This window comes from Macrobrachium rosenbergii, chromosome 48, assembly GCF_040412425.1.
Source record: "Macrobrachium rosenbergii isolate ZJJX-2024 chromosome 48, ASM4041242v1, whole genome shotgun sequence".
NCBI classification, from domain to species: domain Eukaryota; kingdom Metazoa; phylum Arthropoda; class Malacostraca; order Decapoda; family Palaemonidae; genus Macrobrachium; species Macrobrachium rosenbergii.
This window is the reverse complement of record NC_089788.1, coordinates 65,880,515-65,897,005: the sequence shown is the minus strand read 5'-3', so window position 1 is coordinate 65,897,005 and position 16,491 is coordinate 65,880,515. Positions and strand designations below refer to the sequence as shown.

General features: G+C 40.3%; 1 protein-coding gene and 1 long non-coding RNA gene across 3 annotated transcripts in view; one reads left to right on the top strand and one right to left on the bottom strand.

The window, feature by feature from the left end:
- SMC6 (Structural maintenance of chromosomes 6) overlaps nt 1-5,783 on the bottom strand; it is a 258,709-nt gene extending 252,926 nt beyond the window's left edge. Inside the window, exon 1 of one of the 2 annotated variants that reach the window (XM_067091991.1) lies at nt 5,616-5,783. The gene's annotated coding sequence lies outside the window, so the exon portion shown is untranslated. Of the gene's footprint in view, nt 1-5,386; nt 5,580-5,615 lie in introns of those variants that run through there. The other variant, XM_067091990.1, reaches the window with a different exon arrangement.
- A 2,479-nt stretch (nt 5,784-8,262) lies between these two features.
- On the top strand, nt 8,263-16,486 carry LOC136831484 (uncharacterized). The gene is made up of 3 exons (XR_010850903.1): nt 8,263-8,455; nt 12,037-12,123; nt 16,355-16,486. It is a non-coding gene; the product is annotated as an uncharacterized lncRNA (long non-coding RNA).
- The last annotated feature ends 5 nt before the right edge of the window (nt 16,487-16,491 follow it).

The window sequence follows — 16,491 nt, the reverse complement described above, 5'->3', positions numbered from 1 at the left end:
AAAGCCAAGTTTACTTGATTACTCTTAGGTTTTTAGAATGGAACTAACTAAAGATTTCTAAACTGCCAAATTCAATTTCTTAATTGAGTGGTAGCATTTTCAAACATGTTGACAGTATCCCAAACATTAACTGTTTCTCAACTGACAGTCTTTCAGCACGCATAAGAATATACCGATTCAATGAGATATCCACCAATATGGCTCAAAGGTCACAAGAGGCAAAAAACAGCAAGGTAGTTAACTGGTGGCAGGGTACCACCCTATCACCAGTCAACAATCCCTCACTTCTTCAGCAACAAGGGCTGTGCAGGGTATGATTATGTACAAACCATTCAGGTCTACATAACTATGAAAAATGCTAATTTCTTAAAAAAATTTGTTCTAAACAGAACAAAAACTTTTGCCCTCTTGTGAAACCTGATTGGCAGTCCTGACCACCCACAACCAAAGGTACCAAAAAGGTCGTTGGAGGTTTTTCATAACTAAAAACGACAGGTTGTCAAAGGTTGAAGACCTTCAGAATGATTTGGTCACAAGGTGGAATTCGATGCTGCACTGAATTCCTCTTTGCAATTTATTTGGTGTCAGTGGTCTGCTATCAGTGGGTGACTGGCCTGCTTCCAGTCAGCAAGCAGAGGGCAATCATCTACTGGTCAGCCACCTATGGCCAACCATTTTGCAACTGAAGGCTGATTGGTTGAGAAAAGTCAGCTACCATCACTGACCTGTGAGACTATAATGGGGGAGTGGTCAGCAACTGGATGGCCACTGCAAAGCAACCAACTGCTCACTGGTTGGCCACTTGTCGCTCATTGGTTGCCAGCAGTCACAAGAGAGGCAACCAATGCCAGCTCCAGTCACATTTGGCAACTAGTGAAGGACCATATTTACCCTCTGTCCTAGTTCTTCGTTGGAGGGGTGGATAGAGCTGTTGCCTGGCACGCCGTTGGCCCAGTGTTCGACTCTCCTACCCGGCTAATGAAGAATTAGAGGAATTTATTTCTGGTAACAGAAATTCATTTCTTGTCATAGCGTGGTTTGGATCCCACAATAAGCTGTAGGTCCCGTTGCTAGGTAACCACTTGGTTCTTAGCCATGTAAAATAAATCTAATCCTTCGGGCCAGCCCTAGGAGAGCTGTTAATCAGCTCAGTGGTCGGTTAAACTAAGATATACTTAACTTTTACCCTCTGTCCTTTCTTTTTTCTTCTATGATGGAGGAAAACAGCCAAGGCAATTGCATCCTCTTGTTGTGCTGCCAAAAACAGAAACTGGTTGGTGCTGGGAGAACTGCCATCCTTGTGATGTTTACTCACCAGAAGGTGTTGGTATTGTGTGGTTGACTGCACGGCAGGGACCTACGAGGTGTGATCATAAAATATCAGGACTGGTGCTATAAAAAGAAAACTACAACATGTACCATTTTAGCATTTAATTTCTTTCGAAGCAGTCCCCTTCGGAAGCCACACACTTTATCCAGTACTCTTTCCAATGATGGAAGCATTCCTGGAACTCGTTTTCTAGGATAATCAGCAGCTGCCTCGTCGCATTCACTTGGATCTCCTTGACATCCTGAAATCTTCTTCCTTTCAAATGGTTTTTGATTTTTGGAAAGAGGAAAAAGTTGCAAGGGGCAAGATCTGGGGAATATGGTGTCTGTCGGACCTAGGGAATGTTGTGCTTGGCCAAAAATTGCTGTACAATCTGCATTGAATGGGCAGGTGCATTGTCATGGTGCAATTGCCGCTCAACATGCGCATGCAATTCTGGCCTTTTCCGATGAATTGCATACCACAAATGACGCAACACGTCACAGTAGTACTCCTGTTTACTGTCTGACCAGGTGGAGCATAATCATGGTGAACAATTCCCTGTAGTCCAAGAAAACCATAAACAGTGTCTTCACATGGCTTCGACTCATTCATGCTTTCTTCAGCCTTGGAGAGGTTGGGGTCTCCACTGCTAAGACTGAGCCTTGGTTTCAGGGTCATAGCCATAGACCCAAGATTCATCACCCATTATGACCGTTTTCAAAAAGTTTTCATCGTTCTCGATGCAATCAAAGAGATCTTGAGCAAATGAAACATGGGTTTCTTTTTGGTCAGCTGAAAGCACTTCTGGCACAAACCTGGCAGACACATGTCTCATACCCAAATCTTTAGTGAGAATGGACTGAACTGAACCATAACTAAGCTACACATCCTCAGACAATTCACGGATGGTGATTCGACGATTTCCTCTCACAGATGCACGCACAACTGCAAAGTTTTTCTCAGTTCTGCTGGTTGAGGGTCTCCCAAAACATTTGTCACTATCGACATTTTGTCAGTCATCTTGAAAACGTCTGAACCACTCGTACACTGGTGTGCTGCTTATACACTCCTCTCCACACACTTTTTGCAACTGTGCGTAAGTCTGTGCGCAGGTATCGCCATGTTTTTTGCAAGATTTTATGCAGATTCTCTGCTTACCTTTCTCCATCATATTCAACAGGACAACCACACACTACATACATTCCTTCCAAGCAATGCTGTAAAGAGCTGAAGCGAGCCAGGACGCAAGAAACTTAGTGTGCATGCACAGTGGGGGTCAAGGTCAATCTTTACTATAGCAACAGTCCTGATACTTTACGATCACACCTTGTATATTTATAACAGTAAAGTGGCCACTGACCTTCTGGTGACTGGATAGGGGGCGATAGTAAAAAAAAAAAAAAAAAAAAAAAAAAAAAAAAAAAGTGCTGGTTGCCAATCTAATGCAACCGATGGGTGCCTATCATTCAACTAGTGATTAATTGCATGATGATGGGTGACTGAGTACCCATCAGTCGCCCACTGGTTGATCATATGACTGGCTGCCCACATAATAAAATTTTCAATGGCTGCTGGTTTTGGAGGTCGCAGATAGCAGGAGCTGGTCCTAAGCTCAGTATGACTAGAGCTTTAATGATGAATAGGTGGTGTTACAAGCCTACCTGGGGTTCTTTACCATTCTCCAGAGGACAGAGTCAAGCCAGATGTCTGAAGAAGTCTGAAAGGCAGAATTACATGGGTCTCCAACAGGAAGGTCAATAGCAGTGACCTCCAAGGTAGAAATAGCAAGCAACCCTTAGCCATACCTGAAGGTTCCCGAAAAACAGAAAAAAGTATTGCCAGGAATGCTCAGGGAAAGCCAAATAGCCTTTGAAATACTATATGGACTCCAACAGAGAGCCCAGAGTTCCCAACACTACAGGAGCAAAAGAGGGTAACAACTGCTGGTTAAGCATCTATCCCATCACAAGTGAAGAGCTTGCTGGAGCTCCTCCTAATCTTAAGTTAACACCACCCCGCTACAGACCAGGCCTGAGGAGAACAAATGGGAGTAGTAATGGATGAGGCAGGGTTTTAGGCACTTGTCATAAAAAGATGGAGGTTTCAAAGGAGGTGTATAACATCTAGAGGACTGCTTTCTGCCTTCTTATTCTTCATTCAATACCTTTTTCACAATCAAGGAAACCAGCTAGTACACTCCTTGCAGGGGAGGTCCCTACTCTAACCCAGCACTTGCAAAAAGAGCAAAATTGGTGAGGGGTCCCTTCAAAGAGCAACATTAAGCAACCACAATCTACTGTACTCAACACATCTATGGTGTTAAATCACAGCTTTTACATTTTCTTGACCAGCAACCCAAACCATTCCAGTGAGCACAAAATCAGTCATAAAAAATACTGTACACTTCAAGTGGAAATGGTAAAAAAAATGCTTGTCTACATGGAGACTGCTATACAAGACAACAATGAGTGATTGACAGGAAAGTGGTAAGTCGACACCCACCTACCTATTATTAGTAAAATACAATTACAGAACATCAGTTTTTTCCCTTTCTCTTTTCCCATGGTCATTTTCCTTCTCTAACCTCTTCTACAATACCCTACCTTCTGTCAGTACTGACATATAAGCCTATTAAGATTTGATCACCTAGTGCTACCTGTATTCCATTCCACAATTCTACTTTGCTTACAGCATGTTCTAGTATAAGTATACCTTAGTTTAACCAGACCACTGAGCTAATCAACAGCTCTCCTAGGGCTGGCCCGAAGGATTAATTTATTTTACAGGGATAAGAACCAATTGGTTACCTAGCAACGGGACCTACAGCTTATTGTGGAATCCGAACCACATTATACCGAGAAATTAATTTCTATTACCAGAAATAAATTTCTCTAATTTTTCATTGGCCGGTCGGAGAATCGAACATGGGCCCAGCAGAGTGCTAGGCCAGTGTTCGATTCTAAGTAGCCTAGGCTAGGCTATGCGTTTGGATCTTTGTTCAACTCATTCCATTTTGGATATTCTACCATCAAAGAGGAAGCAGAGTAAGGAGTTAAGAATTAATGTGGGGGGGGCGGAGTTCCAGGAAGGCGAAGCACCGGCAACCCCCAGCTGGGTTAGGACATGGCAATCCAGGTTAGGTTAGTTAAAGGTAAATCTGATGACATATCCCCACTGAAATGACTACTAGGCCTCCAGTAACCCTGGTATTTCTAAGTATAAGCTCCGCATGGACTTTATGGAATGGTTCTGCCAATACGTGACATTAGGGAGCCATTTGTTCAAGGGACTGGCTAAGGAAATCTATTATGAAAGGAAACATACTAACATAATGTACCATAACCTAGCCTAGTAGGCCATGTTACTTAGCCGGGGCCTCCAGCCCCAAGACACCCCCGTGAAGTAAACTCCACTTTTTACCAAATTTCCCCTGTAACACTGCACATGCGCAATGGTAAAAATATAAACAGTTCTGAGGTTAATTACAGTCAAGTGACAAAAAATAACTGTAAAATCTTGATAGGCAACCACAATGCTGTAGAAAAAGTCAATTTCCAAGGTAATACCCAACATGGAGCTAATATTAGTTCTACAGTAACCCTGACCCCTTACTCTGCAGTTGCTCCCAAAGCTACCTCTCTAGCCTGGGATATTTTATGCTTCCTTTCATCTTCTACAAAACCAAGAGCAGTTATTGTCCTTCGACAGTAATTTGTAGTGGTCAAGACAACCATTTTGGCATGCCCACTATGAAAACTACAGGCTTTTCCTTTATTTGTTTCTATTTAAACTTTTTACTGATAATTCGTGCTCGAAAACAGCCTTGCCTATCTGCTATTCCCGTAATTTAATTTCCCTTACTTTTACATTACAACACTTATATGGGTGTTATTGGGTATATATATTAAGTTTACTTAATAATATGGACCGATTCTAACACTGTCTTACAGCCAGTGGGTTAAGAAAGGAAACCTTCCTTAGGCTAGATCTGGGGCGTTGCATCATGTTATCAAGATAACCTAAAGACTAATATAAGAATCCAGTCTCTCCACAAGTAACAACAAAAAGTCCTACCCTAGTTAGGTGCTACCATTAATAAGCAAAGCTTGGGATAGGTAGTCATCACACGACCAACACATCAGAACCGTAGGCGTTTGTTTTGGTAAATTTCGCAACGGCAAAGACGAACCATAACAACCACCTTCTCATGAAAACATGATCTCGGGTAACCAATCGGAATGTTTCGCGCCACAAGTTTAAAGGCGTCAAATTAGACACCCGAGAAAACTAGAAAGCTACTTACAATCTAAACCAAAACAAACATAATCAGCGACCGTCAAGCTCTTAGAAGAGTTATAAATAATACATCTGCAATGTATTCAAAAGCAGTTCTAATTCTTGATAGGTTGGTCTCTTATCAACTCTCGATTCGCGATTGCGCGTCCAGGACTCCAGGTCAAAGTTCAGGTATGAGGATGTGAGGATTCGGCTTTGTAACGGCGCCTCATTTGATAGCGTGTATTTCCTTCTTCTTGTTTTCGTTTTTCTCTCCATGTGCATTTATGATATAGTATTTCCCTTTTCAGTTCTACATCACTTTCACCGAACAAATTTTTCGAACAACTCGTTTTATGTCTTCTTCACATGGCTGTTGTAATTCAGCCACTACACTTCTTCCTTTTCTGTGGCAAAAAAAAAAAAATTAGGTCTACATTTCCACGAAACTTGCTCTTGGCATTTCCTTCTGTATGCCTGTTTATGGTATTTAGTAATAATGTATTAAAAAATACTGAAGCCAAAGTACTGTCGTATATTTGCTCCTCTTTATTATTCTCTTTTCCATTTCTTTTATATTTCTAAACTCACTTTTCTTTCCGCTTATTATCTCATTGTAGGGTTTTGTATTTTAATTCTATCTTGGTGATTTAATTTATTCATCTTTCATTCAAGCCTACTTCTTGCACATACTTTATTACTGGTCACCATTAAGAGTGCTGTTTATATACTGCAGCTTCCCATTCATTGCCCTGGTTATCATAGAGGATGATTCTTTCTTTACTTTTAATAAAACAATAGCTGTAAGTTTTGTGACACCTAATACTTTTCTGTATCAAAAATATAAGCCAGGAAGCGGCTCGTTCTTCCCTGCATTCGGGTTTTATTGGGGAAAGAGACAAGTTACACAACTGACTTACAAACTTCACATTAACATAAACAAAATGTTAAGATAATTCTAAAGTTCGTCATCAAAAATAAAACTAAAAGCGTAATATTCTGGAATTTCAACATATTTGTTAAACGCAATGAATTAACGACGACACAAAATTGGGTGATGCCATGCCCATACAGTAGGGCTACATGCACACACACACACACACACACACACACACACACACACACACACACACACACACACACACACACACACAATACAATGCTGGAAATGACAAAGTGACAACGTCGGGCATCACTCAACTCTCTAATGCAGACGGCAGCATCTGTTTCATAAACATACCACAAAATCCCCTCCTACTCTTCCTTTTAGCTTCTTCGCAGAAATTATTTAAGCAGTATTATAGAAAAATCAAACAAAATAATTTAAGAGTGTCCTTCTCGAATAGATGTGGTTCCTTTACTCTCATTATCATGACATGCAATAGACTTACATATTTCTACAGAGCTCATAAACATGCAAATACATTTGGATTCAGCATCAGTGACAGATGCAAACAACATAGTTCTCGTCTGTTGGTTACCTGACAGAAGGCAATACACAATAAAAACAAAATCAATAATTGTCTTATGATAACAGACGATACAAGTAACTCTAGAGTAAGAAACAGATCTTATGGAAATATGTTAATGCACAATGATATGAAAAGACTGTTGTAAGATGAATTTCCCTCAGATGTGGAGAAAATGGAGGATGGTATGGTGGTAAAAAGCGAGAGTATAATTGGGGAGCATTAGTGAGAAAAATGAAGACCCAGATAGTGCTGGGTGGAAGGAGTGAAAGAAGCAGTGGAAAAGGAAATTCAGCAATCAAAAATGTGCAAGGAGATGAGTGACACACGTATGATGAGGTAACTATAAGCAGCACATAGCTTTGAGGAAGTTCTCTGAATAAGGGGTTCGCCTTTGGTTTGCCAATTAAAAGATGGATGTAGCAATATGGCAGTTGTCTTGATATTTTGTTATCCTTAATTTAACATTCCAACTGAACTCTGCGGGAAACTACAGTGTTAATTTAAAGGTGAAAAATGCGCATTTTTTTTATTCTTATGACAATTACTTTTATACGAGATTCATTTGTTCTTGCCTTTAGTAAAAAAAAGTGCTGTCAGCTAAATTATCTGATACGAGAAAACTTCTAAAAAAAGAAAATCACGCTAGTAAGATCTAACGTCAGCATTGCGTGTTGAGTTTACATGATCATGTGTATCACTCCTACCTGCACACTGTCCACCCCTGTTATACAGTATATTCAAAGACTAAAAGTTTATTGTCTTTGTACTGCATATAGATTTGACTAAGATCTGGCCAAAGGTTTGTTTTTTCCGGGCTTGAGGGATTAAAAATCATAAAATAAAAACAAACTCTTTGAGGGGAAAATGTCTTTTTATGATAATATAGATATGACTGTATAACACTATTATATTACTTTTGCGCAGTTTATTTAATGTTTGAAAAATTTTAGAATAAAGTAGCTAACAAAATTATTGTGGGTGTGTACGTTTGCTGTATCCTGGATAGGCTGAAAAATACGACGTGTCCGAATCTTATGGAGATATATGTCATGACAATTTTCAAGGTTATGAAATAAAAGTATGTAATACTATACGTCATTTATTTTTATCAGAAGCTAATATATTATTTTTATTTTTTCATTTCTGTTTAAAAAATTCGAGAAGATAATCCAACTACTATTTCTGTAATTCTTTATTGAACAACGAAGAATTCGAACGTAGGTTGAGAAAGACACCGTCTGCTAAGGAACTGGACGTGCTGCTTATTTCTGAAAATTGGCTTTAGGTACTCCAGAAAATGTGGTTTGAGATTCTCCCCAGCGTGGCGATTATTACGGGATTGTTGGGCGTACCAGCCGTGGCCATGGCTGGATTGCATAAACTCGCCTATGGGAATGTAAGTTCTGGTCAAGTCCTGGTGTACGGTCAGCCTGAGTTACCGTGGACAAAATAAAAATTTGTAAATAAGTGGGCCAACCCACTGGCTAAGTTGTAAATTTTGGGATAACGATCAGTGGTTATATTTATTATAGGTTATCTTATGCATTATTCTTTTTTTTTTTATTTTACCTTTATCATCGCCATTAGACCTAACCCAGCCGTCAATTTTTGAAACTGCCTCACCGCTTTCTGTCCATTTGACAGCCCTAAGCTATTTAGGCTAGCTTAGCCTTAGGTATTTGTCAGTCTCAGATTACAGATTTCTTAAACAACTTATTTTTCCTTTTTCATAACATAGGACTATTTTTAAATATTATAGACCTATGATTAGTTTAATCTAAACATCTTTTAGGTTTTCATAGCTCCAGTTATGAGAAGATCTAAGTAGTAGCTCCGCGGCGGCGATTTCCTTCCAACTTGAATTTTTTCTATAGTTTTTTGGTTGCTAATTAAGGATTTACATTCAATTTTTATTGCACGAATGTGATTAACCCCTGAAGTCCATCCAACAAAGGGTTTCCGTACGCGATCTTCACAAGACAGACAGACGTCTGTTTGGAATGGTTCATATCCCGTCCGGCAAGTGCAATAACTTGTTAATGTAGGGGTATCAGCCCCCCCCCAGGCAAGTACTAAACACGGCGAAGGGACATTCCATTAGGCCGACAACAAACAAATGCACCGCCGGTATCAGAAGCCCTAAAAGTGTAGAAAAAACCAATTTCCAAGTTAAAAACAGGCGTGGAGCAAATACTTAGAATTACCCAGTTATGCTTTTCCTAGTGTAAGTCGTAATGAGTAAGCCCCAGGCCTAGGATTAACCCTTGATTGCTTGCCGTGTGTCCTAGGGTTCATTTTCAAGTTTGGTAGAACTAAGTGTTAGCTCCACGTTGGGTATCACCTTGGGAATTAACTTTTTCTATAGTATTGTGGTTGCTTATCAAGAATTCACTGTTATTTCTTGTTGGTCGACTGTAATTGTCCTCAGAGCTTATTATATTTTTGCTATTGTACGTGCCAGTGTTATAGGGGAACTTTTGATTAAAAGTGGAGTTTCCTTCACCAGGTGGTCCAGGGGTGGCAGAATGGCCACCTAAGTAACAGGCCTATTAGGTTAGGTTAGGTAGGGTACGTTAAGTTAGTATGGTTCCTTTTATAATAGATTTCCTTAGCCAGTTCCTTCTAGAACATATGGTTCCATAATGTCTCGTATTTGTGGAACCATTCCGTACAGTCTGTGTGGAGCTTATACTTAGAAATACCTCAAGTTTTTCTTTATTCATCTTGGCTTTGTTACTTTGCTCATGCACTCATATGCATTTATACTTTCAATGATTTTGGCCATTTCTGCTGTAGGCCATCTTGATCAGGTTCTTTTGTCATGTTTACATAGAACTGTTGCAGTTGATTTATTGTTTTCATTGATAGGATATTTAGAAGATAACACTTTATTTTTGTTAGTTAATTTGTTCGCCATAATCTTTACTATTTTTTTAGTTATTTTGTTCTCCATAATCTTTACTATTTTTTTAGTTATGTTCTCCATAATCTTTACTATCTTTTATTCTTGCTTTGGCCTCTATGTATTTCTGGCATGAGCTAGTTATTGGTGGACCTTGGCTAAATAGCCCTATACAATGTATATATCTTGTAAATTAGACAGCAACCTTAACTTGTGGTCCGTCTTATACTCAGGGTGCACAAGGTCTTTTGTACTTTGGGTGTACAAGGTCATTTGTACATTAGCCCTGCTTTTGTCCATATTTGTGGGATTTGAAGCCTAGACATTACTGTACAGCCTTACTGGGTGCATATAGCTTATTTATTCTTAGGCTGTATCTTATGGTCTCTTGTTTCATCCCTTTGGGTTTAGGCTAATGCTTAGCAACCATTTTGAAGGCATTTATCAGATATTTTAACCATGTCATCTTATTTTTACATAATGATATTCTCTTCATCTTTGTGGATGTTTGGTGTTAAGATCTTTTAATTTTCTTCCTATTTCTTCAGCTGAAATATTTAGTTATTCACTTTCCTCAATCTGAACTTTCAGCTCCTAAACCTTTTTGTTATATTCCATGAATATGTGTCCATGTTTTGCCTTCTTTGTACATATAATGCTGAAATTAATGATGCAGTGAAGTCTTTAACATCAGTTAAATCCACTGTTATCATACAGGAAAGAGCTGGGTGGATTGAGATGTATGTAGGCCAATTTAAGTGCTCTGATGATGTTTAAGTTAGACTAGGATAAGATGTAGGCCATGTAAGTGTTCTAAATCTGTTCAAGGCAGGCTTGGATGTAGGCCAATGTACGTAATAGAATATTTTTGCCTAGTGATAGGTTTTTTTGTAACCTACCTCCATTTCAACTCATTGAACATTAATAGTTTGTGCATTGTACAGGCTAGACGTCCATGGTCTTCACTTTGTCCAGTATTGTCCCCAATACAGCCATCAATTGGGATCTGCTGGTATGAAGTCAATCAGTTGACTGGTTAGGTCTTCTGGGCAATGAAAGGTCTTTTATAGTGATTGGGAATTCTTGGGTGATGCTATCTCTCTTATTCCATTCATGCTTTATTGGGACTGTGCATGGTTTGGCATGTGCCACATACAGCCTTTTAACCAATGATTCGTTGCTCAGTGTAAAGTAAACCTTTTTTGGGTGTCCAACATGACCAGTGCCTATTGTCTGATCCAACGGTACAGCTTTAGAGGCAGACGGTATCTGTGTCTGGTGTCTCCTGTTGCACCTTTAAAGCCTGTATACAGTGCATTCAATTTCCCTTTCAGAGGTGAATGACCTCATAGGTCTCAGCATTTTGCCTTCGGCCTAAATTTTATATTCCATTCTATTCCACAAATTTTTCTTTCTGAAAAGGCTGCTAATATGTTAGGAAATGATTGGAAATATTTCCATGGGCAGATTTCCCTTTTTTTTTTTTTTGCACTTTCCATAGAATCTCATACAAGCGTTCTCTTCCTGGGAGGGGATCACAGTATTAGAATCTCACAGGACATGGCAGATGTTCACCTTTGCATGTTCCTCAAGCTTTTATAACAGTGCCAGTCACTTCCATGAGACGATCCTCTCACCTCAGAAATAAGTTTCCTATATATATGTTCTTGACGGAACATATATAAAATTTTCAAGGTTATGTTATTTGTATTTTTTGTAATTTACAAACCATAGCTCTTTATCATAATCCTACCTCAACCAGTCCTGCATAGTGCTTGTCACTGAAGGAAAATGAAGGGCTACTGACAGGTGAATGGATGATACCCCACCACTCTCCTACTTGTGACCAGTTATCCATCTTGTAATCAAGCGTCAGCGACAATTTCAGTCTCATATTGGGAATAGTCTAATATAAAAGGCTTTGGTTTCATATCTATAAAAAATGCAGATGTTAAGAAATCTGAGTTTTGAATGTTTTTTTTTTTTTTGTCCTTTTTTTAAATAATGTCATTATTGGATAGTGCAGATGCAAAGCTTTATATGATACATTTACCTGATCAGTTAATCTTTTACAGTTCTATCAGAGAGAGTTGAGTCAGAGGAACCAACGTGGCTTCTTCCTCAGAGATGAGCGACTCAGTGGCTATGGATACAAGAGTGTTGTAAGTACAATATATTTTTTATATGTAAATGACTATTTGTTCCTATGGAAATACAGTACAAGCCATTGATTGGTGGTAGAGGTGTGAGTTGGGAAATTGCTCACTCACCTGCCATTACCAACCACTTTTTCTCTGACTGCTGTTTAGTGAGGATGTCTTGCTGTTCTCCTGGTGTTCTGCTAAGTTGAAACTGTATCTTGTGTGTTTGCTTTTAGTTCATGATGGAGAACGTCCTAGGTGGTGTTGTATGTCCCCTATCCTGGTTCATTTACACCAACACTGTTTCTTCTATAGAGGGTAGGCTGGAGTCCTCAGTTTTCCTGTGAGGAGTGTGCCGAGAGGTCACTTTTGCAGTGGGGAAGATTTGGGAGTATGAAGAAGAAGAGCAAGAAGCATTCACTGGCTTCATTCCTTCCCCCCATGACACCACCAAATCTTTTCAGTTCTGTCCTTCTTGCCCTACCCGCACATAGGAACGTATATGACCCTTCCTCACTCTCTTCCAGTGTCAAGTCAGTGTCTCAAGTTGGTATCTCCAGGTTAGACCGAACCTGCATGTGTGCCTCATGACTGCGTACTCCTGCTAGGTTTTCTGTTCCAGAACGTTAATCATTGATTGAGTACTTTCATAATATGTGGCCTTCCCTTGGAATTCTGGGGAACCCATCATTCTCTGCACATTTGATCATATAGCTTCAACTTAAAAAAAGTCTTCATCTGCTTCTGCTGTTGCTACTCCTGCTAAGGAGCTCAATCTGTTGAACCTCCTGTGACAGTTTTCCTTCCCATGGGAGGTACCCTAATAGCATTGACTTTGGCTGCAACCTCATCGACAATGGTTCTCCTGCACTGGAGGATAGTAGCACATGAGCAAGGCAAAGAAGCACAAGCACTATCCTTCCTTCTCTTCCTTGTCAAGCTCTTCCTTTTCTTTCTCCTCATCTTGTGTCTCCTCTTCCTCACAGAGGAAGTCTAAGGAGACCTCTCACAAGAATTCCTGTAGAGCTTAGAGTGCATGCCTTAACTCTTCTAGGAGAGGCAGTAGTGTTCATCAGTGTGTGTGTTACATCCACAGTAGGTAGGGTTGACACAGGGATTCTCAAGAATTCTCACTACCCTGAGTGCATGCTTGTTTTGCCCAAAGCCCGTGTGGTAGGGACAGTGCAGCTGGGTGCATGCAGTTCCCAGACCACAAGTATGCAGATGGGAGTTGCTTATGTGACATTTCTCTGTTGTATGGCCCATGAGTACTAAGACAATCTGCTGTCGAGTGGATTGGGCAAGCTCCTTCCCCTACTGTTGATGTGCCAGAGAATGCAGAAATTATTCATCTACATTTGGACTTGTCAGTCTGCGCACTGACAAATGCCTCCCCAGAGAGACTCCATTAGGAGAGCTAGGCCTTCTCTACAGCAGAGTTAGGAGACATGGCCTCCTTCCAGGCAGCATTGTGGCTCAGCTTGTGGTTGAACACATGCTAATTCTGCTGTCACCTGAGTCTTATCTGAGGATAAGGCTTAGTGTAAGAGAATGTTGATGTCAGGAGGAAAAGCACTCAACTTTCTCTCACACCAGAGTGCCAACCTTTAGGCGAACTTCATTCTTAGAGGACATGACAGGTTGTTTGCATACCACTCGCAACAGGTTTTGACTGAGAGTTGTATCTGTGGAACAAATCAGTTTTGGGAACCTCCTTACTCTTTCTGAAGAGTAACATGGTGCTGTGGAGAAAAGGCAATTCTTTGATTCAGTGTGCAATCGTCTCCAGGTCTTTTGGGGCCTTGAACGGAACTGCAGCTAAGCCTTCACTGGTGGCGATGCCATCTTTTTTCAGTATGAGGAATGGTCTCCCTTCTCTGAAACTGAAACAAGGAAGCCATGTTCTTCTTCCTCTAAAAAAGGCCAGGAGCCTTCCCAGTCATTTTAGCCACCCTCTCCAGCCCTGACTAGAAAGTAGAAAGGGAGTGGGACACAGGTAGGTAGTCCCCCGCTCCAGCTGCCACGAGTTGAGGGATGCTTGTCATGCCATTCTGCAGTTTGGTAGAGACGGGTTTGGTTCGTTAGTTATAAATGATTTGTTTAACCAGACCTCTGAACTAACCTTGGGTAGTTTTTATCCTTAGGGACTGTTACAGACTACCTTTCAAGGAATGGTGCCCTCCCCTCTCTCAGTTACTGACCCTGTTGCCGGCCTACCCTTCAGGAACTCCGAAATCTCTGGCTCATGTCAGCAGTGGTAAGGGCAGTTCTGGAAAAGAATGTATTGGAAGTTAAATACTTCTCTCCAGGCTGTTACATGCTCTCCCACTAGGCCTTTACTCTCATCTTTTCCTGGTGAAGTTTACTAGTGGCTGGAGACCATTCATCAATCTCATTACTGTACTGTGAACAAGTTTGTGCTACAGACTCGTGCCAAAATGGAAACAAAGTATTGGATTTCACTGAAGAAGGTGACTTCATGCTTCCCACTGATCTGAAGGACACATACATTTAGGTACCCATCCATCAGGCCTCCAGGAAGTACTTATGCTTTGTTTGCAGAGACTGTCTATCAATTCAGAGGTCTTCACTTCCAGCTAGCAACAGCCCATGTTCACATGAGTGTTCACCCTGGTGTCAGCTTGTGGTAGAATTCATGAAGTTAGGCATTGACTTGTCCTTAGCATTTCTGAGGAACTTCTCAGTTTCCCAGGTAATGAAGACAAGTGTTTAGAGATAGACCAATTTTACTTCATTCTGCCTGAGGGATATCAGCCATAATTCGTTTGACATTCTCCTTAGGACCTGTGGTGGTTGCTAAGGTTGTGCAGTCATCCAAGCTCCTCTCGGATAGAAGCATTGCACTTAGGTACTTGGAGGGCATAAACTGGAGGTTTGAATGGTTTAGTGACTTGTTCTCTCTTCCCTCTACCTTTTCCCCCCACCTCCCTCTTCACCTCTTTAAGGCAACAGTCAGGCCAAGTACTTGCTGGATTGGGCCTCATTGCAAGTGAGCTACATAATTGAGAATCTTATCTTGAGCTTCATCTTATAAACAGAACTTATCTGCCTTCTGATTTTTTTAATAAAATAGAATATAGAATTTAGGCCAAAGGCTAGTAACTGGGACTTACAAGATCTTTCAGCGCAGAAATGGAAATTGGCAAAAAGGTTTGAAAGGTGTAACAGGAGAAAAACTTCCCAGTTGCACTAGGAATCAATTGTTGAGAGAGGGTGGAAAGTAAGATGGAAGGAAGAGAATGTGAACAGAGGAACAGTAAAAGGAATGAAAGGGGTTGCAGCTAGGGCTGAAGGTAGGCTGCAAAGAACTTAATGCCTACAGCGGATTGCATGAGGTGCACTGACAGCACTACCCCTCGACGGGGTTCTTATAATGATTTTCTTGAAGTGAGAGTTCAGACACATCTCACTCTGGCAAAGTTTTCTATCAATCTCACATCCTTATGCCAGACTGTATAGGAATTTACAGGAGCCACAGATACACTGCCCACTTTCGTGACCAGAAACTTCACATTTTTGGTTGGAGATTCAATTTGCCTGTCAAGTTTAAAGACTGTTCTCCCACATAAGGAGTGCTTCCTAAATAAAAAGAGATGGTTTGTAGTTTCATTGGAGCAAATCAAATTTTTAAAGTAATTTGCTTTCTTTTTAGGTATAATAACTAGAATTGTCATAATCCCACCTCAGTCAACCTATATAGTCCCAGATGCCAAGGAAAAAGTGCTTGCACCAGGCTAGTGGACAATTTCCCCCCACTCACATTGCTTACCACTTTTCAGCAGATTTCACCACGTGCCTATAGTAAAAAGAATGGATTTATGAAAATTTGGCTAGAAAGCCAATAGGGCACTGCCATCCATTCAGTGCTTAGGACAGTGAAGAGGGGTAGTTGGAGTGGTTGGACAGGAAACTGGAAGAAAGGAAGTAGGAACAAAGGTTGAAAGCTAAAGTTGGGCCAGTGGGATGCTACAAACAACCTTTTGTAATGTTTACAGCACATTATTTTAGGTGCACTGATGGCACTATCCCACATAAGAAGCTGTGATTTATTTATCTAGGTGAAATAATAAGTATAATTTACTATGAAATTTTACAGACCCCAACTGGTCGTTAGCTGAGAAGACTATATTTTTAAAATGTGATAATTTGTAGTGTATAATTGATTTAGGTTGTTTTCTGTAATTACATGTCTTATAGTGTGTAGAATTTAATCAATTTTGATTTTTTGCAGGGATTGGAGAATATTCCAGATGAACCTGCCGAGTAGAAAGTTGACAGTTAGCTGTGGATCAGTATGGTGTAAATATACAGTGTTAATTTAATCTGTATTAAATTTTTCTTAATAAATTAGTATTTTTAACAAGTTTT